The sequence below is a fragment of the Brienomyrus brachyistius genome, chromosome 2 (assembly GCF_023856365.1).
Source record: "Brienomyrus brachyistius isolate T26 chromosome 2, BBRACH_0.4, whole genome shotgun sequence".
NCBI lineage: Eukaryota > Metazoa > Chordata > Actinopteri > Osteoglossiformes > Mormyridae > Brienomyrus > Brienomyrus brachyistius.
This window is the reverse complement of record NC_064534.1, coordinates 39223404-39248142: the sequence shown is the minus strand read 5'-3', so window position 1 is coordinate 39248142 and position 24739 is coordinate 39223404. Positions and strand designations below refer to the sequence as shown.

Genomic DNA, 24739 nt, shown 5'->3' with positions numbered 1-24739 from the left:
AATACAGCTTTTAGCAAGTTTTGAAAGGAGAAGAGCAGAACTTGCTATGCCAATAATATCGAGTATTCTGTGGCGAAGTGGTTTGTGCATAGAAAACAAAGCGGTCACTTGAAGAGGAAAAATATCAGTACTTTGTTTAAAACTGTGTGTAAAAAGCTGTCTCTTTATCATTAACAATAAGTTGTAAAACGTGAATGGGGAGTGACAGTCTTCAAGTTTGTGAGAAGATCGCGCCCTGGTGGAATAAAGGCACGAACAGCTTACAGCACCTAGAATTACCAGGAAGTATTTAGAGTAAAACGGTTTCTAAAAGCTGCCTTTATGAATGAGAGAAAAAAAAAATATATATATATATAAAATAGTAAAATGGAAGGGGAGTGATAGATTTAAATTAATCGTGAAGTGGAGCGCCCCCTGTATAAAGTAAAAGTGAGAAAGGCTTACAGCGCCTGGTATTCCCAGGAGGTCTCCCATCCAAGTACTAACCAAAACCTACCCTGCTTGGCTTCAGAGATCAGACGAGATCGGGCGTGTTCAGGGTGGTATGGCCGTAAGCGAGAGATGCTACCAAAAACAGCCCTTTTGCATTACACGCGTCTATACATGCCAGTTAGTCCCATTGGATCCTACTCCTGGTTTTTTTTTTTTTTTTATCTGACTCACACTGCAGCCCCACCATCCAATCGGCAGCGCCGGACCCACACCAAACATTCACCAAACTACTCAGCCGGCAGCCTACCACAATTATTCCATTCTTTCCGCATCCGCACACTTCCTTCTTTTTAACTCCTTTTCACTACCGCACAGGTTAATCGCCGCACGTCCCCCGCCGGCAAACATTACTCCTTTGCCTACTGCATGCAGGCTTCTCTTAACGACCCTCTGTTATCAACACCGCTAACAGCCACAAAATCTCCGCCGCACGAAGCCCACTGGTAGCTGCTGAATCACATGCTTCCCCAAAACGTCACGCTGTCAGAACACTGGGAGCTACACACACCAACAAGTCCATACTGCAGGCTGCAGCCAGAACAATTTTCTACATTCAAACATCGACGGCCTCTTCTCTCTAAAAATTCACCAGACCGCTTCTACCACCAGCAAAGAAGTTTCCATCCCTAATTCCTCTGTGATTCCCACTAACCTAAACATTAAGCTGGCATTGAAGGGTGTGAATTACCCCGGCCAATCTGTTCTTTTAAATACAGCTTTTAGCAAGTTTTGAAAGGAGAAGAGCAGAACTTGCTATGCCAATAATATCGAGTCTTCTGTGGCGAAGTGGTTTTTGCATAGAAAACAAGGCGGTCAGTTGAAGAGGAATAATATCAGTACTTTGTTTAAAACTGTGTGTAAAAAGCTGTCTATTTATCATTAACAATAAGTTGTAAAACGTGAATGGGGAGTGACAGTCTTCAAGTTTGTGAGAAGATCGCGCCCTGGTGGAATAAAGGCACGAACAGCTTACAGCACCTAGAATTACCAGGAAGTATTTAGAGTAAAACGGTTTCTAAAAGCTGCCTTTATGAATGAGAGAAAAATATATATATATATATAAAATAGTAAAATGGAAGGGGAGTGATAGATTTAAATTAATCGTGAAGTGGAGCGCCCCCTGTATAAAGTAAAAGTGAGAAAAGCTTACAGCACCTGGAACTCCCAGGTGGTCTCCCATCCAAGTACTAACCAGACCCTACACTGCTTAGCTTCCGAGATCAGACAAGATAGGACGTGTTCAGGGTGGTATGTCCGTAAGCGAGAGATGATATCAAAAACAGCCCTTTTGCATTACACGCGTCTATACATGCCACTTAGTCCCATTGGATCCTACTCCTGTTTTTTTTTTTTTATCTGACTCACACTGCAGCACCACCATCCAATCGGCAGCGCCGGACCCACACCAAACATTCACCAAACTACTCAGCCGGCAGCCTACCACAATTATTCCATTCTTTCCGCATCCGCACACTTCCTTCTTTTTAACTCCTTTTCACTACCGCACAGGTTAATCGCCGCACGTCCCCCGCCGGCAAACATTACTCCTTTGCCTACTGCATGCAGGCTTCTCTTAACGACCCTCTGTTATCAACTCCGCTAACAGCCACAAAATCTCCGCCGCACAAAGCCCACTGGTAGCTGCTGAATCACATGCTTACCCAAAACGTTGCGCTGTCAGATCACTGGGAGCTACACACACCAACAAGTCCATACTGCAGGCTGCAGCCAGAACAATTTTCTACATTCAAACATCGACGGCCTCTTCTCTCTAAAAATTCACCAGACCGCTTCTACCACCAGCAAAGAAGTTTCCATCCCTAATTCCTCTGTGATTCCCACTAACCTAAACATTAAGCTGGCATTGAAGGGTGTGAATTACCCCGGCCTATCTGTTCTTTTAAATACAGCTTTTAGCAAGTTTTGAAAGGAGAAGAGCAGAACTTGCTATGCCAATAATATCGAGTCTTCTGTGGCGAAGTGGTTTTTGCATAGAAAACAAAGCGGTCAGTTGAAGAGGAATAATATCAGTACTTTGTTTAAAACTGTGTGTAAAAAGCTGTCTCTTTATCATTAACAATAAGTTGTAAAACGTGAATGGGGAGTGACAGTCTTCAAGTTTGTGAGAAGATCGCGCCCTGGTGGAATAAAGGCACGAACAGCTTACAGCACCTAGAATTACCAGGAAGTATTTAGAGTAAAACGGTTTCTAAAAGCTGCCTTTATGAATGAGAGAAAAAAATATATATATATAAAATAGTAAAATGGAAGGGGAGTGATAGATTTAAATTAATCGTGAAGTGGAGCGCCCCCTGTATAAAGTAAAAGTGAGAAAAGCTTACAGCACCTGGTATTCCCAGGATGTGTCCCATCCAAGTACTAACCAGACCCTACCCTGCTTAGCTTCTGAGATCGGATGAGATCGGGTGTGTTCAGGGTGGTATGGCCATAAGCGAGAGACGCGACCAAAAACAGCCCTTTTGCATTACACGCGTCTATACATGCCAGTTAGTCCCATTGGATCCTACTCCTGGTTTTTTTTTTTTTTTTATCTGACTCACACTGCAGCACCACCATCCAATCGGCAGCGCCGGACCCACACCAAACATTCACCAAACTACTCAGCCGGCAGCCTACCACAATTATTCCATTCTTTCCGCATCCGCACACTTCCTTCTTTTTAACTCCTTTTCACTACCGCACAGGTTAATCGCCGCACGTCCCCTGCCGGCAAACATTACTCCTTTGCCTACTGCATGCAGGCTTCTCTTAACGACCCTCTGTTATCAACTCCGCTAACAGCCACAAAATCTCCGCCGCACAAAGCCCACTGGTAGCTGCTGAATCACATGATTCCCCAAAACGTCGCGCTGTCAGAACACTGGGAGCTACACACACCAACAAGTCCATACTGCAGGCTGCAGCCAGAACTATTTTCTACATTCAAACATCGACGGCCTCTTCTCTCTAAAAATTCACCAGACCGCTTCTACCACCAGCAAAGAAGTTTCCATCCCTAATTCCTCTGTGATTCCCACTAACCTAAACATTAAGCTGGCATTGAAGGGTGTGAATTACCCCGGCCAATCTGTTCTTTTAAATACAGCTTTTAGCAAGTTTTGAAAGGAGAAGAGCAGAACTTGCTATGCCAATAATATCGAGTCTTCTGTGGCGAAGTGGTTTTTGCATAGAAAACAAAGCGGTCAGTTGAAGAGGAATAATATCAGTACTTTGTTTAAAACTGTGTGTAAAAAGCTGTCTCTTTATCATTAACAATAAGTTGTAAAACGTGAATGGGGAGTGACAGTCTTCAAGTTTGTGAGAAGATCGCGCCCTGGTGGAATAAAGGCACGAACAGCTTACAGCACCTAGAATTACCAGGAAGTATTTAGAGTGACTGTGATGGGCTGGCCCCCCATCCTGGGTTGTTCCCTTCCTCGTGCCCATTGATTCCGGGATAGGCTCCGGACCCCCCGCGACCCAATAGGATAAGCGGTTTGGAAAATGGATGGATGGATGGATATTTAGAGTAAAACGGTGTGTAAAAGCTGCCTTTATGAAAGAGAGAAAAATATATATATATATATAAAATAGTAAAATGGAAGGGGAGTGATAGATTTAAATTAATCGTGAAGTGGAGCGCCCCCTGTATGAAGTAAAAGTGAGAAAAGCTTACATCACCTGGTATTCCCAGGAGGTCTCCCATCAAAGTACTAACCAGACCCTACCCTGCTTGGCTTCCGAGATCGGATGAGATCGGGCGTGTTCAGGGAGGTATGGCCATAAGCGAGAGACGTGACCAAAAACAGCCCTTTTGCATTACACGCGTCTATACATGCCAGTTAGTCCCATTGGATCCTACTCCTGTTTTTTTTTTTTTTTTATCTGACTCACACTGCAGCACCACCATCCAATCGGCAGCGCCGGACCCACACCAAACATTCACCAAACTACTCAGCCGGCAGCCTACCACAATTATTCCATTCTTTCCGCATCCGCACACTTCCTTCTTTTTAACTCCTTTTCACTACCGCACAGGTTAATCGCCGCACGTCCCCCGCCGGCAAACATTACTCCTTTGCCTACTGCATGCAGGCTTCTCTTAACGACCCTCTGTTATCAACTCCGCTAACAGCCACAAAATCTCCGCCGCACGAAGCCCACTGGTAGCTGCTGAATCACATGCTTCCCCAAAACGTCACGCTGTCAGAACACTGGGAGCTACACACACCAACAAGTCCATAATGCAGGCTGCAGCCAGAACAATTTTCTACATTCAAACATCGACGGCCTCTTCTCTCTAAAAATTCACCAGACCGCTTCTACCACCAGCAAAGAAGTTTCCATCCCTAATTCCTCTGTGATTCCCACTAACCTAAACATTAAGCTGGCATTGAAGGGTGTGAATTACCCCGGCCAATCTGTTCTTTTAAATACAGCTTTTAGCAAGTTTTGAAAGGTGAAGAGCAGAACTTGCTATGCCAATAATATCGAGTCTTCTGTGGCGAAGTGGTTTTTGCATAGAAAACAAAGCGGTCAGTTGAAGAGGAATAATATCAGTACTTTGTTTAAAACTGTGTGTAAAAAGCTGTCTCTTTATCATTAACAATAAGTTGTAAAACGTGAATGGGGAGTGACAGTCTTCAAGTTTGTGAGAATATCGCGCCCTGGTGGAATAAAGGCACGGACAGCTTACAGCACCTAGAATTACCAGGAAGTATTTAGAGTGACTGTGATGGGCTGGCCCCCCATCCTGGGTTGTTCCCTGCCTCGTGCCCATTGATTCCGGGATAGGCTCCGGACCCCCCGCGACCCAATAGGATAAGCGGTTTGGAAAATGGATGGATGGATGGATATTTAGAGTAAAACGGTGTGTAAAAGCTGCCTTTATGAAAGAGAGAAAAATATATATATATATAAAATAGTAAAATGGAAGGGGAGTGATAGATATAAATTAATCGTGAAGTGGAGCGCCCCCTGTATAAAGTAAAAGTGAGAAAAGCTTACATCACCTGGTATTCCCAGGAGGTCTCCCATCAAAGTACTAACCAGACCCTACCCTGCTTGGCTTCTGAGATCGGATGAGATCGGGCGTGTTCAGGGAGGTATGGCCATAAGCGAGAGACGTGACCAAAAACAGCCCTTTTGCATTACACGCGTCTATACATGCCAGTTAGTCCCATTGGATCCTACTCCTGTTTTTTTTTTTTTTTATCTGACTCACACTGCAGCACCACCATCCAATCGGCAGCGCCGGACCCACACCAAACATTCACCAAACTACTCAGCCGGCAGCCTACCACAATTATTCCATTCTTTCCGCATCCGCACACTTCCTTCTTTTTAACTCCTTTTCACTACCGCACAGGTTAATTGCCGCACGTCCCCCGCCGGCAAACATTACTCCTTTGCCTACTGCATGCAGGCTTCTCTTAACGACCCTCTGTTATCAACTCCGCTAACAGCCACAAAATCTCCGCCGCACGAAGCCCACTGGTAGCTGCTGAATCACATGCTTCCCCAAAACGTCACGCTGTCAGAACACTGGGAGCTACACACACCAACAAGTCCATAATGCAGGCTGCAGCCAGAACAATTTTCTACATTCAAACATCGACGGCCTCTTCTCTCTAAAAATTCACCAGACCGCTTCTACCACCAGCAAAGAAGTTTCCATCCCTAATTCCTCTGTGATTCCCACTAACCTAAACATTAAGCTGGCATTGAAGGGTGTGAATTACCCCGGCCAATCTGTTCTTTTAAATACAGCTTTTAGCAAGTTTTGAAAGGAGAAGAGCAGAACTTGCTATGCCAATAATATCGAGTCTTCTGTGGCGAAGTGGTTTTTGCATAGAAAACAAAGCTGTCAGTTGAAGAGGAATAATATCAGTACTTTGTTTAAAACTGTATGTAAAAAGCTGTCTCTTTATCATTAACAATAAGTTGTAAAACGTGAATGGGGAGTGACAGTCTTCAAGTTTGTGAGAAGATCGCGCCCTGGTGGAATAAAGGCACGAAGAGCTTACAGCACCTAGAATTACCAGGAAGTATTTAGAGTAAAACGGTTTCTAAAAGCTGCCTTTATGAATGAGAGAAAAATATATATATATATAAAATAGTAAAATGGAAGGGGAGTGATAGATTAAAATTAATCGTGAAGTGGAGCGCCCCCTGTATAAAGTAAAAGTGAGAAAAGCTTACAGCACCTGGTATTCCCAGGATGTGTCCCATCCAAGTACTAACCACACCCTACCCTGCTTGGCTTCTGAGATCGGATGAGATCGGGTGTGTTCAGGGTGGTATGGCCATAAGCGAGAGACGCGACCAAAAACAGCCCTTTTGCATTACACGCGTCTATACATGCCAGTTAGTCCCATTGGATCCTACTCCTGGTTTTTTTTTTTTTTTTATCTGACTCACACTGCAGCACCACCATCCAATCGGCAGCGCCGGACCCACACCAAACATTCACCAAACTACTCAGCCGGCAGCCTACCACAATTATTCCATTCTTTCCGCATCCGCACACTTCCTTCTTTTTAACTCCTTTTCACTACCGCACAGGTTAATCGCCGCACGTCCCACGCCGGCAAACATTACTCCTTTGCCTACTGCATGTAGGCTTCTCTTAACGACCCTCTGTTATCAACTCCGCGAACAGCCACAAAATCTCCGCCGCACGAAGCCCACTGGTAGCTGCTGAATCACATGCTTCCCCAAAACGTCGCGCTGTCAGAACACTGGGAGCTACACACACCAACAAGTCCATACTGCAGGCTGCAGCCAGAACAATTTTCTACATTCAAACATCGACGGCCTCTTCTCTCTAAAAATTCACCAGACCGCTTCTACCACCAGCAAAGAAGTTTCCATCCCTAATTCCTCTGTGATTCCCACTAACCTAAACATTAAGCTGGCATTGAAGGGTGTGAATTACCCCGGCCAATCTGTTCTTTTAAATACAGCTTTTAGCAAGTTTTGAAAGGAGAAGAGCAGAACTTGCTATGCCAATAATATCGAGTCTTCTGTGGCGAAGTGGTTTTTGCATAGAAAACAAAGCGGTCAGTTGAAGAGGAATAATATCAGTACTTTGTTTAAAACTGTGTGTAAAAAGCTGGCTCTTTATCATTAACAATAAGTTGTAAAACGTGAATGGGGAGTGACAGTCTTCAAGTTTTGAGAAGATCGCGCCCTGGTGGAATAAAGGCACTAACAGCTTACAGCACCTAGAATTACCAGGAAGTATTTAGAGTAAAACGGTTTCTAAAAGCTGCCTTTATGAATGAGAGAAAAATATATATATATATAAAATAGTAAAATGGAAGGGGAGTGATAGATTTAAATTAATCGTGAAGTGGAGCGCCCCCTGTATAAAGTAAAAGTGAGAAAAGCTTACAGCACCTGGTATTCCCAGGATGTGTCCCATCCAAGTACTAACCACACCCTACCCTGCTTGGCTTCTGAGATCGGATGAGATCGGGTGTGTTCAGGGTGGTATGGCCATAAGCGAGAGACGCGACCAAAAACAGCCCTTTTGCATTACACGCGTCTATACATGCCAGTTAGTCCCATTGGATCCTACTCCTGGTTTTTTTTTTTTTTTTATCTGACTCACACTGCAGCACCACCATCCAATCGGCAGCGCCGGACCCACACCAAACATTCACCAAACTACTCAGCCGGCAGCCTACCACAATTATTCCATTCTTTCCGCATCCGCACACTTCCTTCTTTTTAACTCCTTTTCACTACCGCACAGGTTAATCGCCGCACGTCCCACGCCGGCAAACATTACTCCTTTGCCTACTGCATGTAGGCTTCTCTTAACGACCCTCTGTTATCAACTCCGCGAACAGCCACAAAATCTCCGCCGCACGAAGCCCACTGGTAGCTGCTGAATCACATGCTTCCCCAAAACGTCGCGCTGTCAGAACACTGGGAGCTACACACACCAACAAGTCCATACTGCAGGCTGCAGCCAGAACAATTTTCTACATTCAAACATCGACGGCCTCTTCTCTCTAAAAATTCACCAGACCGCTTCTACCACCAGCAAAGAAGTTTCCATCCCTAATTCCTCTGTGATTCCCACTAACCTAAACATTAAGCTGGCATTGAAGGGTGTGAATTACCCCGGCCAATCTGTTCTTTTAAATACAGCTTTTAGCAAGTTTTGAAAGGAGAAGAGCAGAACTTGCTATGCCAATAATATCGAGTCTTCTGTGGCGAAGTGGTTTTTGCATAGAAAACAAAGCGGTCAGTTGAAGAGGAATAATATCAGTACTTTGTTTAAAACTGTGTGTAAAAAGCTGGCTCTTTATCATTAACAATAAGTTGTAAAACGTGAATGGGGAGTGACAGTCTTCAAGTTTTGAGAAGATCGCGCCCTGGTGGAATAAAGGCACTAACAGCTTACAGCACCTAGAATTACCAGGAAGTATTTAGAGTAAAACGGTTTCTAAAAGCTGCCTTTATGAATGAGAGAAAAAAAAAATATATATATATAAAATAGTAAAATGGAAGGGGAGTGATAGATTTAAATTAATCGTGAAGTGGAGCGCCCCCTGTATAAAGTAAAAGTGAGAAAGGCTTACAGCACCAGGTATTCCCAGGTGGTCTCCCATCCAAGTACTAACCAGACCCTACCCTGCTTAGCTTCCGAGATCAGACGAGATCGGGCGTGTTCAGGGTGGTATGGCCGTAAGCGAGAGATGCTACCAAAAACAGCCCTTTTGCATTACACGCGTCTATACATGCCAGTTAGTCCCATTGGATCCTACTCCTGGTTTTTTTTTTTTTTTAATCTGACTCACACTGCAGCACCACCATCCAATCGGCAGCGCCGGACCCACACCAAACATTCACCAAACTACTCAGCCAGCAGCCTACCACAATTATTCCATTCTTTCCGCATCCGCACACTTCCTTCTTTTTAACTCCTTTTCACTACCGCACAGGTTAATCGCCGCACGTCCCCCGCCGGCAAACATTACTCCTTTGCCTACTGCATGCAGGCTTCTCTTAACGACCCTCTGTTATCAACTCCGCTAACAGCCACAAAATCTCCGCCGCACGAAGCCCACTGGTAGCTGCTGAATCACATGCTTCCCCAAAACGTCACGCTGTCAGAACACTGGGAGCTACACACACCAACAAGTCCATACTGCAGGCTGCAGCCAGAACAATTTTCTACATTCAAACATCGACGGCCTCTTCTCTCTAAAAATTCACCAGACCGCTTCTACCACCAGCAAAGAAGTTTCCATCCCTAATTCCTCTGTGACTCCCACTAACCTAAACATTAAGCTGGCATTGAAGGGTGTGAATTACCCCGGCCAATCTGTTCTTTTAAATACAGCTTTTAGCAAGTTTTGAAAGGAGAAGAGCAGAACTTGCTATGCCAATAATATCGAGTCTTCTGTGGCGAAGTGGTTTTTGCATAGAAAACAAAGCGGTCAGTTGAAGAGGAATAATATCAGTACTTTGTTTAAAACTGTGTGTAAAAAGCTGTCTCTTTATCATTAACAATAAGTTGTAAAACGTGAATGGGGAGTGACAGTCTTCAAGTTTGTGAGAAGATCGCGCCCTGGTGGAATAAAGCCACGAACAGCTTACAGCACCTTGAATTACCAGGAAGTATTTAGAGTAAAACGGTGTGTAAAAGCTACCTTTATGAATGAGAGAAAAAAAAAATATATATATATATAAAATAGTAAAATGGAAGGGGAGTGATAGATTTAAATTAATCGTGAAGTGGAGCGCCCCCTGTATAAAGTAAAAGTGAGAGAAGCTTACAGCACCTGGTATTCCCAGGTGGTCTCCCATTCAAGTACTAATCAGACCCTAACCTGCTTAGCTTCCGAGATCAGACGAGATCAGGCGTGTTCAGGGTGGTATGGCCGTAAGTGAGAGATGCTACCAAAAACAGCCCTTTTGCATTACACGCGTCTATACATGCCAGTTAGTCCCATTGGATCCTACTCCTGTTTTTTTTTTTTTTTTATCTGACTCACACTGCAGCACCACCATCCAATCGGCAGCGCCGGACCCACACCAAACATTCACCAAACTACTCAGCCAGCAGCCTACCACAATTATTCCATTCTTTCCGCATCCGCACACTTCCTTCTTTTTAACTCCTTTTCACTACCGCACAGGTTAATCGCCGCACGTCCCCCGCCGGCAAACATTACTCCTTTGCCTACTGCATGCAGGCTTCTCTTAACGACCCTCTGTTATCAACTCCGCTAACAGCCACAAAATCTCCGCCGCACGAAGCCCACTGGTAGCTGCTGAATCACATGCTTCCCCAAAACGTCACGCTGTCAGAACACTGGGAGCTACACACACCAACAAGTCCATACTGCAGGCTGCAGCCAGAACAATTTTCTACATTCAAACATCGACGGCCTCTTCTCTCTAAAAATTCACCAGACCGCTTCTACCACCAGCAAAGAAGTTTCCATCCCTAATTCCTCTGTGACTCCCACTAACCTAAACATTAAGCTGGCATTGAAGGGTGTGAATTACCCCGGCCAATCTGTTCTTTTAAATACAGCTTTTAGCAAGTTTTGAAAGGAGAAGAGCAGAACTTGCTATGCCAATAATATCGAGTCTTCTGTGGCGAAGTGGTTTTTGCATAGAAAACAAAGCGGTCAGTTGAAGAGGAATAATATCAGTACTTTGTTTAAAACTGTGTGTAAAAAGCTGTCTCTTTATCATTAACAATAAGTTGTAAAACGTAAATGGGGAGTGACAGTCTTCAAGTTTGTGAGAAGATCGCGCCCTGGTGGAATAAAGCCACGAACAGCTTACAGCACCTTGAATTACCAGGAAGTATTTTGAGTAAAACGGTGTGTAAAAGCTACCTTTATGAATGAGAGAAAAAAAAAAAAATATATATATATAAAATAGTAAAATGGAAGGGGAGTGATAGATTTAAATTAATCGTGAAGTGGAGCGCCCCCCGTTTAAAGTAAAAGTGAGAAAAGCTTACAGCACCTGGTATTCCCAGGTGGTCTCCCATCCAAGTACTAACCAGACCCTACCCTGTTTAGCTTCCGAGATCAGACGAGATCAGGCGTGTTTAGGGTGGTATGGCCGTAAGCGAGAGATGCTACCAAAAACAGCCCTTTTGCATTACACGCCTCTATACATGCCAGTTGGTCCCATTGGATCCTACTAATGTTCTTTTTTTTTTTTTATCTGACTCACACTGCAGCCCCACCATCCAATCGGCAGCGCCGGACCCACACCAAACATTCACCAAACTACTCAGCCAGCAGCCTACCACAATTATTCCATTCTTTCCGCATCCGCACACTTCCTTCTTTTTAACTCCTTTTCACTACCGCACAGGTTAATCGCCGCACGTCCCCCGCCGGCAAACATTACTCCTTTGCCTACTGCATGCAGGCTTCTCTTAACGACCCTCTGTTATCAACTCCGCTAACAGCCACAAAATCTCCGCCGCACGAAACCCACTGGTAGCTGCTGAATCACATGCTTCCCCAAAACGTCACGCTGTCAGAACACTGGGAGCTACACACACCAACAAGTCTATACTGCAGGCTGCAGCCAGAACAATTTTCTACATTCAAACATCGACGGCCTCTTCTCTCTAAAAATTCACCAGACCGCTTCTACCACCAGCAAAGAAGTTTCCATCCCTAATTCCTCTGTGACTCCCACTAACCTAAACATTAAGCTGGCATTGAAGGGTGTGAATTACCCCGGCCAATCTGTTCTTTTAAATACAGCTTTTAGCAAGTTTTGAAAGGAGAAGAGCAGAACTTGCTATGCCAATAATATCGAGTCTTCTGTGGCGAAGTGGTTTTTGCATAGAAAACAAAGCGGTCAGTTGAAGAGGAATAATATCAGTACTTTGTTTAAAACTGTGTGTAAAAAGCTGTCTCTTTATCATTAACAATAAGTTGTAAAACGTGAATGGGGAGTGACAGTCTTCAAGTTTGTGAGAAGATCGCGCCCTGGTGGAATAAAGGCACGAACAGCTTACAGCACCTAGAATTACCAGGAAGTATTTAGAGTAAAACGGTGTGTAAAAGCTACCTTTATGAATGAGAGAAAAATATATATATATATAAAATAGTAAAATGGAAGGGGAGTGATAGATTTAAATTAATCGTGAAGTGGAGCGCATCCTGTATAAAGTAAAAGTGAGAAAAGCTTACAGCACCTGGTATTCCCAGGAGGTCTCCCATCCAAGTACTAACCAGACCCTACCCTGCTTGGCTTCCGAGATCAGACAAGATCGGGCGTGTTCAGGGTGGTATGGCCGTAAGCGAGAGACGCGACCAAAAACAGCCCTTTTGCATTACACGCGTCTATACATGCCAGTTAGTCCCATTGGATCCTACTCCTGTTTTTTTTTTTTTTTTTTATCTGACTCACACTGCAGCACCACCATCCAATCGGCAGCGCCGGACCCACACCAAACATTCACCAAACTACTCAGCCGGCAGCCTACCACAATTATTCCATTCTTTCCGCATCCGCACACTTCCTTCTTTTTAACTCCTTTTCACTACCGCACAGGTTAATCACCGCACGTCCCCCGCCGGCAAACATTACTCCTTTGCCTACTGCATGCAGGCTTCTCTTAACGACCCTCTGTTATCAACTCCGCTAACAGCCACAAAATCTCCGCCGCACGAAGCCCACTGGTAGCTGCTGAATCACATGCTTCCCCAAAACGTCGCGCTGTCAGAACACTGGGAGCTACACACACCAACAAGTCCATACTGCAGGCTGCAGCCAGAACAATTTTCTACATTCAAACATCGACGGCCTCTTCTCTCTAAAAATTCACCAGACCGCTTCTACCACCAGCAAAGAAGTTTCCATCCCTAATTCCTCTGTGATTCCCACTAACCTAAACATTAAGCTGGCATTGAAGGGTGTGAATTACCCCGGCCAACCTGTTCTTTTAAATACAGCTTTTAGCAAGTTTTGAAAGGAGAAGAGCAGAACTTGCTATGCCAATAATATCGAGTCTTCTGTGGCGAAGTGGTTTTTGCATAGAAAACAAAGCGTTCAGTTGAAGAGGAATAATATCAGTACTTTGTTTAAAACTGTGTGTAAAAAGCTGTCTCTTTATCATTAACAATAAGTTGTAAAATGTGAATGGGGAGTGACAGTCTTCAAGTTTGTGAGAAGATCGCGCCCTGGTGGAATAAAGGCACGAACAGCTTACAGCACCTAGAATTACCAGGAAGTATTTAGAGTAAAACGGTTTCTAAAAGCTGCCTTTATGAATGAGAGAAAAAAAATATATATATATATAAAATAGTAAAATGGAAGGGGAGTGATAGATTTAAATTAATCGTGAAGTGGAGCGCCCACTGTATAAAGTAAAAGTGAGAAAAGCTTACAGCACCTGGTATTCCCAGGTGGTCTCCCATCCAAGTACTAACCAGACCCTACCCTGCTTAGCTTCCGAGATCAGACGAGATCGGGCGTGTTCAGGGTGGTATGGCCGTAAGTGAGAGATGCTACCAAAAACAGCCCTTTTGCATTACACGCGTCTATACATGCCAGTTAGTCCCATTGGATCCTACTCCTGGTTTTTTTTTTTTTTTATCTGACTCACACTGCAGCACCACCATCCAATCGGCAGCGCCGGACCCACACCAAACATTCACCAAACTACTCAGCCAGCAGCCTACCACAATTATTCCATTCTTTCCGCATCCGCACACTTCCTTCTTTTTAACTCCTTTTCACTACCGCACAGGTTAATCGCCGCACGTCCCCCGCCGGCAAACATTACTCCTTTGCCTACTGCATGCAGGCTTCTCTTAACGACCCTCTGTTATCAACTCCGCTAACAGCCACAAAATCTCCGCCGCACGAAGCCCACTGGTAGCTGCTGAATCACATGCTTCCCCAAAACGTCACGCTGTCAGAACACTGGGAGCTACACACACCAACAAGTCCATACTGCAGGCTGCAGCCAGAACAATTTTCTACATTCAAACATCGACGGCCTCTTCTCTCTAAAAATTCACCAGACCGCTTCTACCACCAGCAAAGAAGTTTCCATCCCTAATTCCTCTGTGACTCCCACTAACCTAAACATTAAGCTGGCATTGAAGGGTGTGAATTACCCCGGCCAATCTGTTCTTTTAAATACAGCTTTTAGCAAGTTTTGAAAGGAGAAGAGCAGAACTTGCTATGCCAATAATATCGAGTCTTCTGTGGCGAAGTGGTTTTTGCATAGAAAACAAAGCGGTCAGTTGAAGAGGAATAATATCAGTACTTTGTTTAAAACTGTGTGTAAAAAGCTGTCTCTTTATCATTAACAATAAGTTGTAAAACGTGAATGGGGAGTGACAGTCTTCAAGTTTGTGAGAAGATCGCGCCCTGGTGGAATAAAGGCACGAACAGCTTACAGCACCTTGAATTACCAGGAAGTATTTAGAGTAAAACGGTGTGTAAAAGCTACCTTTATGAATGAGAGAAAAAAAAATATATATATATATAAAATAGTAAAATGGAAGGGGAGTGATAGATTTAAATTAATCGTGAAGTGGAGCGCCCCCCGTTTAAAGTAAAAGTGAGAAAAGCTTACAGCACCTGGTATTCCCAGGTGGTCTCCCATCCAAGTACTAACCAGACCCTACCCTGCTTAGCTTCCGAGATCAGACGAGATCAGGCGTGTTCAGGGTGGTATGGCCGTAAGCGAGAGATGCTACCAAAAACAGCCCTTTTGCATTACACGCCTCTATACATGCCAGTTGGTCCCATTGGATCCTACTAATGTTGTTTTTTTTTTTTTATCTGACTCACACTGCAGCCCCACCATCCAATCGGCAGCGCCGGACCCACACCAAACATTCACCAAACTACTCAGCCAGCAGCCTACCACAATTATTCCATTCTTTCCGCATCCGCACACTTCCTTCTTTTTAACTCCTTTTCACTACCGCACAGGTTAATCGCCGCACGTCCCCCGCCGGCAAACATTACTCCTTTGCCTACTGCATGCAGGCTTCTCTTAACGACCCTCTGTTATCAACTCCGCTAACAGCCACAAAATCTCCGCCGCACGAAACCCACTGGTAGCTGCTGAATCACATGCTTCCCCAAAACGTCACGCTGTCAGAACACTGGGAGCTACACACACCAACAAGTCTATACTGCAGGCTGCAGCCAGAACAATTTTCTACATTCAAACATCGACGGCCTCTTCTCTCTAAAAATTCACCAGACCGCTTCTACCACCAGCAAAGAAGTTTCCATCCCTAATTCCTCTGTGACTCCCACTAACCTAAACATTAAGCTGGCATTGAAGGGTGTGAATTACCCCGGCCAATCTGTTCTTTTAAATACAGCTTTTAGCAAGTTTTGAAAGGAGAAGAGCAGAACTTGCTATGCCAATAAAATCGAGTCTTCTGTGGCGAAGTGGTTTTTGCATAGAAAACAAAGCGGTCAGTTGAAGAGGAATAATATCAGTACTTTGTTTAAAACTGTGTGTAAAAAGCTGTCTCTTTATCATTAACAATAAGTTGTAAAACGTGAATGGGGAGTGACAGTCTTCAAGTTTGTGAGAAGATCGCGCCCTGGTGGAATAAAGGCACGAACAGCTTACAGCACCTTGAATTACCAGGAAGTATTTAGAGTAAAACGGTTTCTAAAAGCTGCCTTTATGAATGAGAGAAAAAAATATATATATATATAAAATAGTAAAATGGAAGGGGAGTGATAGATTTAAATTAATCGTGAAGTGGAGCGCCCCCTGTATAAAGTAAAAGTGAGAAAAGCTTACAGCACCTGGTATTCCCAGGTGGTCTTCCATCCAAGTACTAACCAGACCCTAGCCTGCTTAGCTTCCGAGATCAGACGAGATCGGGCGCGTTCAGGGTGGTATGGCCGTAAGCGAGTGACGCTACCAAAAATAGTCCTTTTGCATTACACGCGTCTATACATGCCAGTTAGTCCCATTGGATCCTACTCCTGTTTTTTTTTTTTTTTTTATCTGACTCACACTGCAGCACCACCATCCAATCGGCAGTGCCGGAACCACACCAAACATTCACCAAACTACTCAGCCGGCAGCCTACCACAATTATTCCATTCTTTCCGCATCCGCACACTTCCTTCTCTTTAACTCCTTTTCACTACCGCACAGGTTAATCGCCGCACGTCCCCCGCCGGCAAACATTACTCCTTTGCCTACCGCATGCAGGCTTCTCTTAACGACCCTCTGTAATCAACTCCGCTAACAGCCACAAAATCTCTGCCGCACGAAGCCCACTGGTAGCTGCTGAATCACATGCTTCCCCAAAACGTCGTGCTGTCAGAACACTGGGAGCTACACACACCAACAAGTCCATACTGCAGGCTGCAGCCAGAACAATTTTCTACATTCAAACATCGACGGCCTCTTCTCTCTAAAAATTCACCAGACCGCTTCTACCACCAGCAAAGAAGTTTCCATCCCTAATTCCTCTGTGATTCCCACTAACCTAAACATTAAGCTGGCATTGAAGGGTGTGAATTACCCCGGCCAATCTGTTCTTTTAAATACAGCTTTTAGTAAGTTTTGAAAGGAGAAGAGCAGAACTTGCTATGCCAATAATATCGAGTCTTCTGTGGCGAAGTGGTTTTTGCATAGAAAACAAAGCGGTCAGTTGAAGAGGAATAATATCAGTACTTTGTTTAAAACTGTGTGTAAAAAGCTGTCTCTTTATCATTAACAATAAGTTGTAAAACGTGAATGGGGAGTGACAGTCTTCAAGTTTGTGAGAAGATCGCGCCCTGGTGGAATAAAGCCACGAACAGCTTACAGCACCTAGAATTACCAGGAAGTATTTAGAGTAAAACGGTTTCTATAAGCTGGCTTTATGAAAGAGAGAAAAAAAATATATATATAAAATAGTAAAATGGAAGGGGAGTGATAGATTTAAATTAATCGTGAAGTGGAGCGCCCCCTGTATAAAGTAAAAGTGAGAAAAGCTTACAGCACCTGGTATTCCCAGGAGGTCTCCCATCCAAGTACTAACCAGACCCTACCCTGATTGGCTTCCGAGATCAGATGAGATCAGGCGTGTTCAGGCGGGCATGGCCATAAGCGAGAGATGCTACCAAAAACAGCCCTTTTGCATTACACGCCTCTATACATGCCAGTTGGTCCCATTGGATCCTACTAATGTTTTTTTTTTTTTTTATCTGACTCACACTGCAGCCCCACCATCCAATCGGCAACGCCGGACCCACACCAAACATTCACCAAACTACTCAGCCGGCAGCCTACCACAATTATTCCATTCTTTCCGCATCCGCACACTTCCTTCTTTTTAACTCCTTTTCACTACCGCACAAGTTAATCGCCGCACGTCCCCCGCCGGCAAACATTACTCCTTTGCCTACTGCATGCAGGCTTCTCTTAACGACCCTCTGTTATCAACTCCGCTAACAGCCACAAAATCTCCGCCGCACGAAGCCCACTGGTAGCTGCTGAATCACATGCTTCCCCAAAACGTCGCGCTGTCAGAACACTGGGAGCTACACACACCAACAAGTCCATACTGCAGGCTACAGCCAGAACAATTTTCTACATTCAAACATCGACGGCCTCTTCTCTCTAAAAATTCACCAGACCGCTTCTACCACCAGCAAAGAAGTTTCCATCCCTAATTCCTCTGTGATTCCCACTAACCTAAACATTAAGCTGGCATTGAAGGGTGTGAATTACCCCGGCCAATCTGTTCTTTTAAATACAGCTTTTAGTAAGTTTTGAAAGGAGAAGAGCAGAACTTGCTATGCCAATAATATCGAGTCTTCTGTGGCGAAGTGGTTTTTGCATAGAAAACAAAGCGGTCAGTTGAAGAGGAATAATATCAGTACTTTGTTTAAAACTGTGTGTAAAAAGCTGTCTCTTTATCATTAACAATAAGTTGTAAAACGTGAATGGGGAGTGACAGTCTTCAAGTTTGTGAGAAGATCGCGCCCTGGTGGAATAAAGGCACGAACAGCTTACAGCACCTAGAATTACCAGGAAGTATTTAGAGTAAAACGGTTTCTATAAGCTGGCTTTATGAAAGAGAGAAAAAAAATATATATATAAAATAGTAAAATGGAAGGGGAGTGCTAGATTTAAATTAATCGTGAAGTGGAGCGCCCCCTGTATAAAGTAAAAGTGAGAAAAGCTTACAGCACCTGGTATTCCCAGGAGGTCTCTCATCCAAGTACTAATCAGACCCTACCCTGATTGGCTTCCGAGATCAGATGAGATCAGGCGTGTTCAGGCGGGCATGGCCATAAGCAAGAGATGCTACCAAAAACAGCCCTTTTGCATTACACGCCTCTATACATGCCAGGTGGTCCCATTGGATCCTACTAATGTTTTTTTTTTTTTTTATCTGACTCACACTGCAGCCCCACCATCTAATCGGCAACGCCGGACCCACACCAAACATTCACCAAACTACTCAGCCGGCAGCCTACCACAATTATTCCATTCTTTCCGCATCCGCACACTTCCTTCTTTTTAACTCCTTTTCACTACCGCACAAGTTAATCGCCGCACGTCCCCCGCCGGCAAACATTACTCCTTTGCCTACTGCATGCAGGCTTCTCTTAACGACCCTCTGTTATCAACTCCGCTAACAGCCACAAAATCTCCGCCGCACGAAGCCCACTGGTAGCTGCTGAATCACATGCTTCCCCAAAACGTCGCGCTGTCAGAACACTGGGAGCTACACACACCAACAAGTCCATACTGCAGGCTACAGCCAGAACAATTTTCTACATTCAAACATCGACGGCCTCTTCTCTCTAAAAATTCACCAGACCGCTTCTACCACCAGCAAAGAAGTTTCCATCCCTAATTCCTCTGTGATTCCCACTAACCTAAACATTAAGCTGGCATTGAAGGGTGTGAATTACCCCGGCCAATCTGTTCTTTTAAATACAGCTTTTAGCAAGTTTTGAAAGGAGAAGAGCAGAACTTGCTATGCCAATAATATCGAGTCTTCTGTGGCAAAGTGGTTTTTGCATAGAAAACAAAGCGGTCAGTTGAAGAGGAATAATGTCAGTACTTTGTTTAAAACTGTGTGTAAAAAGCTGTCTCTTTATCATTAACAATAAGTTGTAAAACGTGAATGGGGAGTGACAGTCTTCAAGTTTGTGAGAAGATCGCGCCCTGGTGGAATAAAGGCACGAACAGCTTACAGCACCTAGAATTACCAGGAAGTATTTAGAGTAAAACGGTTTCTAAAAGCTGCCTTTATGAATGAGAGAAAAAAAAAATATATATATATAAAATAGTAAAATGGAAGGGGAGTGATAGATTTAAATTCATCGTGAAGTGGAGCGCCCCCTGTATAAAGTAAAAGTGAGAAAAGCTTACAGCACCTGGGATTCCCCGGAAGTCTCCCATCCAAGTACTAACCAGACCCTACCCTGCTTAGCTTCCAAGATCAGGCGTGTTCAGGGTGGTATGGCCATAAGCGTGAGACGCTACCAAAAACAGCCCTTTTGCATTACACGCGTCTATACATGCCAGTTAGTCCCATTGGATTCTACTCCTGTTTTTTTTTTTTTTTATCTGACTCACACTGCAGCACCACCATCCAATCGGCAGCGCCGGACCCACACCAAACATTCACCAAACTACTCAGCCGGCAGCCTACCACAATTATTCCATTCTTTCCGCATCCGCACACTTCCTTCTTTTTAACTCCTTTTCACTACCGCACAGGTTAATCGCCGCACGTCCCCCGCCGGCAAACATTACTCCTTTGCCTACTGCATGCAGGCTTCTCTTAACGACCCTCTGTTATTAACTCCGCTAACAGCCACAAAATCTCCGCCGCACGAAGCCCACTGGTAGCTGCTGAATCACATGCTTCCCCAAAACGTCACGCTGTCAGAACACTGGGAGCTACACACACCAACAAGTCCATAATGCAGGCTGCAGCCAGAACAATTTTCTACATTCAAACATCGACGGCCTCTTCTCTCTAAAAATTCACCAGACCGCTTCTACCACCAGCAAAGAAGTTTCCATCCCTAATTCCTTTGTGATTCCCACTAACCTAAACATTAAGCTGGCATTGAAGGGTGTGAATTACCCCGGCCAATCTGTTCTTTTAAATACAGCTTTTAGCAAGTTTTGAAAGGAGAAGAGCAGAACTTGCTATGCCAATAATATCGAGTCTTCTGTGGCGAAGTGGTTTTTGCATAGAAAACAAAGCGGAGGAATAATATCAGTACTTTGTTTAAAACTGTGTGTAAAAAGCTGTCTCTTTATCATTAACAATAAGTTGTAAAACGTGAATGGGGAGTGACAGTCTTCAAGTTTGTGAGATGATCGCGCCCTGGTGGAATAAAGGCACGAACAGCTTACAGCACCTAGAATTACCAGGCAGTATTTAGAGTAAAACGTGTGTAAAAGCTGCCTTAATGAATGAGAGAAAAAAGAAATATATAAAATAGTAAGGGGAGTGATAGATTTAAATTAATCGTGAGGTGGAGTGCCCCCTGTATAAAGTAAAAGTGAGAAAAGCTTACAGCACGTGGTATTCCCAGGCAGTCACCCATCCAAGTACTAACCAGACCCTACCCCACTTAGCTTCCGAGATCAGACGAGATCGGGCGTGTTCAGGGTGGTATGGCCATAAACGAGAGCCGCGAACAAAAACAGCCCTTTTGCATTACACGCCTCTATACATGCCAGTTAGTCCCATTGGATCCTACTCCTGTTTTTTTTTTTTATCTGACTCACACTGCAGCCCCACCAGCCAATTGGCAGCGCCGGACCCACACCAAACATTCACCAAACTACTCAGCCGGCAGCCTACCACAATTATTCCATTCTTTCCGCATCCGCACACTTCCTTCTCTTTAACTCCTTTTCACTACCGCACAGGTTAATCGCCGCACGTCCCCCGCCGGCAAACATTACTCCTTTGCCTACCGCATGCAGGCTTCTCTTAACGACCCTCTGTTATCAACTCCGCTAACAGCCACAAAATCTCCGCCGCACGAAGCCCACTGGTAGCTGTTGAATCACATGCTTCCCCAAAACGTCGCGCTGTCAGAACACTGGGAGCTACACACGCCAACAAGTCCATACTGCAGGCTGCAGCCAGAACAATTTTCTACATTCAAACATCGACGGCCTCTTCTCTCTAAAAATTCACCAGAACGCTTCTACAACCAGCAAAGAAGTTTCCATCCCTAATTCCTCTGTGATTCCCACCAACCTAAACATTAATCTGGCATTGAAGGATGTGAATTACCCCGGCCAGCCTGCTCTTTTAAATACAGCTTTTAGCGAGTTTTGAAAGGAGGAGAAGAGCAGACCTTGCTATGCCAATAATATCGAGTCTTCTATGGTGAAGTGGTTTTTGCATAGAAAACAAAGCGGTGAGTTGAAGAGGAATTATATCAGTACTTTGTTTAAAACTGTGTGTAAAAAGCTGTCTCTTTATCATTAACAATAAGTTGTAAAACGTGAATGGGGAGTGACAGTCTTCAAGTTTGTGAGAAGATCGCGTCCTGGTGGAATAAAGGCACGAACAGCTTACAGCACCTAGAATTGCCAGGCAGTATTTAGAGTAAAACGGTTTCTAAAAGCTGCCTTTATGAAAGAGAGAAAAAAAAAATATATATATAAAATAGTAAAATGGAAGGGGAGTGATAGATTTAAATTAATCGTGAAGTGGAGCGCCCCCTGTATAAAGTAAAAGTGAGAAAAGCTTACGGCACCTGGTATTTCCAGGTGGTCTTCCTTCCAAGTACTAACCAGACCTTACCCTGCTTAGCTTACCGAGATCGGACGAGATCGGGTGTGTTCAGGGTGGTACGGCCGTAAGCGAGAGACACTACCAAAAACAGCTCTTTTGCATTACACGCGTCTATACATGCCAGTTAGTCCCATTGGATCCTACACCTGTTTTTTTTTTTTTATCTGACTCACACTGCAGCCCCACCATCCAATTGGCAGCGCCGGACCCACACCAAACATTCACCAAACTACTCAGCCGGCAGCCTACCACAATTATTCCATTCTTTCCGCATCCGCACACTTCCTTCTCTTTAACTCCTTTTCACTACCGCACAGGTTAATCGCCGCACGTCCCCCGCCAGCAAACATTACTCCTTTGCCTACCGCATGCAGGCTTCTCTTAACGACCCTCTGTTATCAACTCCGCTAACAGCCACAAAATCTCCGCCGCACGAAGCCCACTGGTAGCTGTTGAATCACATGCTTCCCCAAAACGTCGCGCTGTCAGAACACTGGGAGCTACACACGCCAACAAGTCCATACTGCAGGCTGCAGCCAGAACAATTTTCTACATTCAAACATCGGCGGCCTCTTCTCTCTAAAAATTCACCAGACCGCTTCTACCACCAGCAAAGAAGTTTCCATCCCTAATTCCTCTGTGATTCCCACTAACCTAAACATTAAGCTGGCATTGAAGGGTGTGAATTACCCCGGCCAATCTGTTCTTTTAAATACAGCTTTTAGCAAGTTTTGAAAGGAGAAGAGCAGAACTTGCTATGCCAATAATATCGAGTCTTCTGTGGTGAAGTGGTTTTTGCATAGAAAACAAAGCGGTGAGTTGAAGAGGAATTATATCAGTACTTTGTTTAAAACTGTGTGTAAAAAGCTGTCTCTTTGTTATTAACAATAAGTTGTAAAACTTGAATGGGGAGTGACAGTCTTCAAGTTTGTGAGAAGATCGCGCCCTGGTGGAATAAAGGCACGAACAGCTTACAGCAGCTAGAATTACCAGGCAGTATTTAGAGTAAAACGGTTTCTAAAAGCTGCCTTTATGAATGAGAGAAAAAAAAATATATATATAAAATAGTAAAATGGAAGGGGAGTGATAGATTTAAATTAATCGTGAAGTGGAGCGCCCCCTGTATAAAGTAAAAGTGAGAAAAGCTTACAGCACCTGGTATTCCCAGGTGGCCTCCCATCCAAGTACTAACCAGACCCTACCTTGCTTAGCTTCCGAGATCAGACGAGATCGGGCGTGTTTAGGGTGGTATGGCCGTAAGCAAGAGCTGCTAACAAAAACAGCCCTTTTGTGTTACACGCCTCTATACATGCCAGTTAGTCCCATTGTATCCTACTCCTGTTTTTTTTTTTTTTTTTATCTGACTCACACTGCAGCCCCACCATCCAATCGGCAGTGCTGGACCCACACCAAACATTCACCAAACTACTCAGCTGGCAGCCTACCACAATTATTCCATTCTTTCCGCATCCACACACTTCCTTCTCTTTAAGTCCTTTTCACTACCGCACAGGTTAATCGCCGCATGTCCCCCTCCGGCAAACATTACTCCTTTGCCTACCGCATGCAGGCTTCTCTTAACGACCCTCTGTTATCAACTCCGCTAACAGCCACAAAATCTCCGCTGCACGAAGCCCACTGGTAGCTGCTGAATCACATGCTTCCCCAAAACATTGCGCTGTCAGAACACTGGGAGCTACACACACCAACAAGTCCATACTGCAGGCTGCAGCCAGAACAATTTTCTACATTGAAACATCGACGGCCTCATCTCTCTAAAAATTCACCAGACCGCTTCTACCACCAGCAAAGAAGTTTCCATCCCTAATTCCTCTGTGATTCCCACTAACCTAAACATTAAGTTGGCATTGAAGGGCGTGAATTACCCCGGCCAACCTGCTCTTTTAAATACAGCTTTTAGCAAGTTTTGAAAGGAGAAGAGCAGAACTTGCTATGCCAATAATATCGAGTCTTCTGTGGCGAAGTGGTTTTTGCATAGAAAACAAAGCGGTCAGTTGAAGAGGAATAATATCAGTACTTTGTTTAAAACTGTGTGTAAAAAGCTGTCTCTTTATCATTAACAATAAGTTGTAAAACGTGAATGGGGAGTGACAGTCTTCAAGTTGGTGAGAAGATCGCGCCCTGGTGGAATAAAGGCACGAACAGTTTACAGCACCTAGAATTACCAGGAAGTATTTAGAGTAAAACGGTTTCTAAAAGCTGCCTTTATGAATGAGACAAAAATATATATATATATATAAAATAGTAAAATGGAAGGGGAGTGATAGATTTAAATTAATCGTGAAGTGGAGCGCCCCCTGTATAAAGTAAAAGTGAGAAAAGCTTACAGCACCTGATATTCCCAGGTGGTTTCCCATCCAAGTACTAACCAGACCCTACCCTGCTTAGCTTCCAAGATCAGACGAGATCGGGCGTGTTCAGGGTGGTATGGCCGTGAGCGAGAAAAACTACCA

At 44.3% G+C, this 24739-nt stretch overlaps 15 non-coding genes and 6 pseudogenes across 15 annotated transcripts; all 21 read right to left on the bottom strand.

Annotated features, from left to right (window-relative positions):
* Window positions 1–437: 437 nt before the first annotated feature.
* On the bottom strand, window positions 438–556 carry LOC125737247 (5S ribosomal RNA). The gene has a single exon (XR_007396513.1). It is a non-coding gene; the product is annotated as a 5S ribosomal RNA (ribosomal RNA).
* A 1079-nt stretch (window positions 557–1635) lies between these two features.
* Window positions 1636–1754, bottom strand: LOC125731959 (5S ribosomal RNA; annotated as a pseudogene).
* Window positions 1755–2827: 1073 nt separating this feature from the next.
* LOC125736648 (5S ribosomal RNA) lies at window positions 2828–2946 on the bottom strand. Its single transcript, XR_007395923.1, has one exon. It is a non-coding gene; the product is annotated as a 5S ribosomal RNA (ribosomal RNA).
* Window positions 2947–4161: 1215 nt separating this feature from the next.
* LOC125735421 (5S ribosomal RNA) lies at window positions 4162–4280 on the bottom strand. The gene has a single exon (XR_007394717.1). It is a non-coding gene; the product is annotated as a 5S ribosomal RNA (ribosomal RNA).
* Window positions 4281–5492: 1212 nt separating this feature from the next.
* Window positions 5493–5611, bottom strand: LOC125737067 (5S ribosomal RNA). Its single transcript, XR_007396333.1, has one exon. It is a non-coding gene; the product is annotated as a 5S ribosomal RNA (ribosomal RNA).
* A 1075-nt stretch (window positions 5612–6686) lies between these two features.
* LOC125731561 (5S ribosomal RNA) lies at window positions 6687–6805 on the bottom strand (annotated as a pseudogene).
* A 1076-nt stretch (window positions 6806–7881) lies between these two features.
* On the bottom strand, window positions 7882–8000 carry LOC125731560 (5S ribosomal RNA; annotated as a pseudogene).
* Window positions 8001–9079: 1079 nt separating this feature from the next.
* Window positions 9080–9198, bottom strand: LOC125734301 (5S ribosomal RNA). Its single transcript, XR_007393618.1, has one exon. It is a non-coding gene; the product is annotated as a 5S ribosomal RNA (ribosomal RNA).
* A 1082-nt stretch (window positions 9199–10280) lies between these two features.
* Window positions 10281–10399, bottom strand: LOC125737131 (5S ribosomal RNA). The gene has a single exon (XR_007396398.1). It is a non-coding gene; the product is annotated as a 5S ribosomal RNA (ribosomal RNA).
* A 1082-nt stretch (window positions 10400–11481) lies between these two features.
* LOC125735440 (5S ribosomal RNA) lies at window positions 11482–11600 on the bottom strand. The gene has a single exon (XR_007394736.1). It is a non-coding gene; the product is annotated as a 5S ribosomal RNA (ribosomal RNA).
* A 1076-nt stretch (window positions 11601–12676) lies between these two features.
* Window positions 12677–12795, bottom strand: LOC125734618 (5S ribosomal RNA). The gene has a single exon (XR_007393922.1). It is a non-coding gene; the product is annotated as a 5S ribosomal RNA (ribosomal RNA).
* A 1081-nt stretch (window positions 12796–13876) lies between these two features.
* On the bottom strand, window positions 13877–13995 carry LOC125733319 (5S ribosomal RNA). Its single transcript, XR_007392666.1, has one exon. It is a non-coding gene; the product is annotated as a 5S ribosomal RNA (ribosomal RNA).
* A 1080-nt stretch (window positions 13996–15075) lies between these two features.
* Window positions 15076–15194, bottom strand: LOC125733202 (5S ribosomal RNA). Its single transcript, XR_007392555.1, has one exon. It is a non-coding gene; the product is annotated as a 5S ribosomal RNA (ribosomal RNA).
* Window positions 15195–16272: 1078 nt separating this feature from the next.
* Window positions 16273–16391, bottom strand: LOC125734990 (5S ribosomal RNA). Its single transcript, XR_007394291.1, has one exon. It is a non-coding gene; the product is annotated as a 5S ribosomal RNA (ribosomal RNA).
* Window positions 16392–17467: 1076 nt separating this feature from the next.
* LOC125731286 (5S ribosomal RNA) lies at window positions 17468–17586 on the bottom strand. Its single transcript, XR_007391572.1, has one exon. It is a non-coding gene; the product is annotated as a 5S ribosomal RNA (ribosomal RNA).
* Window positions 17587–18660: 1074 nt separating this feature from the next.
* Window positions 18661–18779, bottom strand: LOC125731883 (5S ribosomal RNA; annotated as a pseudogene).
* Window positions 18780–19857: 1078 nt separating this feature from the next.
* Window positions 19858–19966, bottom strand: LOC125732082 (5S ribosomal RNA; annotated as a pseudogene).
* A 1054-nt stretch (window positions 19967–21020) lies between these two features.
* On the bottom strand, window positions 21021–21139 carry LOC125730962 (5S ribosomal RNA). The gene has a single exon (XR_007391255.1). It is a non-coding gene; the product is annotated as a 5S ribosomal RNA (ribosomal RNA).
* Window positions 21140–22215: 1076 nt separating this feature from the next.
* On the bottom strand, window positions 22216–22335 carry LOC125731715 (5S ribosomal RNA; annotated as a pseudogene).
* Window positions 22336–23408: 1073 nt separating this feature from the next.
* Window positions 23409–23527, bottom strand: LOC125736264 (5S ribosomal RNA). The gene has a single exon (XR_007395547.1). It is a non-coding gene; the product is annotated as a 5S ribosomal RNA (ribosomal RNA).
* Window positions 23528–24606: 1079 nt separating this feature from the next.
* LOC125736519 (5S ribosomal RNA) lies at window positions 24607–24725 on the bottom strand. Its single transcript, XR_007395797.1, has one exon. It is a non-coding gene; the product is annotated as a 5S ribosomal RNA (ribosomal RNA).
* Window positions 24726–24739: the final 14 nt, after the last annotated feature.